General features: G+C 35.5%; 1 long non-coding RNA gene across 1 annotated transcript; it reads left to right on the plus strand.

Moving 5' to 3' along the window:
- Positions 1–626: 626 nt before the first annotated feature.
- Positions 627–1600, plus strand: LOC141914525 (uncharacterized). The gene is made up of 5 exons (XR_012620846.1): positions 627–668; positions 744–828; positions 908–990; positions 1117–1187; positions 1470–1600. It is a non-coding gene; the product is annotated as an uncharacterized LOC141914525 (long non-coding RNA).
- Positions 1601–1919: the final 319 nt, after the last annotated feature.

Genomic DNA, 1919 nt, shown 5'->3' on the forward strand with positions numbered 1-1919 from the left:
TGGGAATAATAAGCTCCACTCGACAAACTCGTTCCCGTGCATTTTTATCTCTGTTTCAGCACACACACAGCCCCTCTACCATCAATGCCTAACCCCTGTTCGACCAACTGTGGGCGTTTTCCTTTGAAACATAAGCCTAATTGTAAAAGATAAGCATTAATCTATGTTAATGCTGCATCTTTATCATGAAACCTAAGAAAGATTATTCTATTATTTAGGCCTATTTAAATTTTCTGTCCACTACCACGTGGAAATAAGACCCAGTCAAAATTATGCATCACGCTTTGACGAAGAAATTGGTTCTAGGCTATAAATTTTACGACTCAAACGAATCTTTTCCTCAAGCTTTTAGCCGCTTTTAGTTTGATGCAAAATGTCATTTGCTTTTTAAATGTGTAACTAGGCCTAATCAAAAGGAAAATTCAAAAGCAAACTTTGCCGGGCCAAGAGCCACATTGAATTCAATTTTTTCTGAACCATTATGCCTCTTTCATCATAACATTATTTATCCTTTTTCAAGATCTTAGGCCTACAAGTAGAGAGAGGGCCTACGTTGGGTTCAAATCGGAATTTTAAGATTTATTTCATTTTATTCCAGGTTTTCACTGTAGATTATCAAAGACATTTGGCGTTGTGGGAGTTCATAGTTGTTTGATAATCCATCATTTGTAAGTGTAAGGCTATTTGAGGGATTCGAAACCGACACTTTGTAAATTTTGTAGCTTTATTACGTTTAATTCCAGATGTTTATCATGACACGTTTCATTTTGGGGGTTTGTCAGCGAGTTGGTATGCTGTCGGCAGAAGTAGTTTGATAATTCGTTTCATGTAAGTAAACAGCTATTTGAAGGATTCGAAACCGAAATCTGTATTGTGAATTTTTTAGTTGTATTTTGTTTGATTCTAGGTGAATAGGACATGATTCATTTTGGGAGTTTGTCCGCGAGTTTGTATACTGTCAAATGAAGTTTCTTCGTCAATTTGTCGTATGTAAGTATCAATCTATAGGTTATATAGGCCCTATTAGGGGTTCGATACAGAAATTTGGTGAATTGCTCAGATTTATTTTAATTTATTCCAGGTTGTTATCAGAAAAATATGTACTTTATTTCATAGGTTGGTCTTTGATTGAAAACTAAAAATGGATGATAGTTCTAAATTTGATGTTGATTCACATGACCAATCTAGTAAGTATGGCTCACTCGTCTTTTAGAATAAGAGACCTATTGCATTAATCCTTCAATTCAAGTTGCTATACAACCTTTTATACAGATATTTACCTTATGTAACATGTATTTGCCATTAGCCATACAATTTAGTAAAACTTTTCCCGTCCAGATTTTGAAACATCATTTGACTCAATTTTTCCTCCTAGAAAATTGCTTTAGCTCATTCCAATGTTCGCAGTAAAAATGAATGTAGCATGTATGATTCCCATCCATCAATTTTGTCTTGTTTCGTATTTTTAGCGAAAATCTCGAAAAAGTCTGACGTCGAGGCAGGTGGTGGCCAGACAAAGACATATTCTTGGGAAATATTTAAAGACGCATGGCAAACACACTTATTGTTCACTTTTTTCCTATCCTTATTTTGAAATTGAAGTATTGTAATAAACTATTGATTTATTTTTGTTGATCAACACAACTAGTTTTGTTGTTTTCTTTCTTAATTTACATTTGAATTGGATGGTCATCTTGCGTAGGAGTCAGTTTGTCATCGAAGCAATACAGTCTAACTTGTTGACGATGCAGCGGGGCAGGGCGGTCATTACATTGTGGACTTATCCAAATTACACTTACACAGCCCAACGTGTTTCAGTGTGTAAACTCCGTCGTACTCGGCATTATAAGACAGTGAGGAATTGAGTTTTAGTCACCTGAGCCCTCGGCTTGATTCGACCAAAAAGACCTTAACTGACT

This window comes from Tubulanus polymorphus, unplaced genomic scaffold (genome assembly GCF_964204645.1).
Source record: "Tubulanus polymorphus unplaced genomic scaffold, tnTubPoly1.2 scaffold_39, whole genome shotgun sequence".
Classification (NCBI taxonomy): domain Eukaryota; kingdom Metazoa; phylum Nemertea; class Palaeonemertea; order Tubulaniformes; family Tubulanidae; genus Tubulanus; species Tubulanus polymorphus.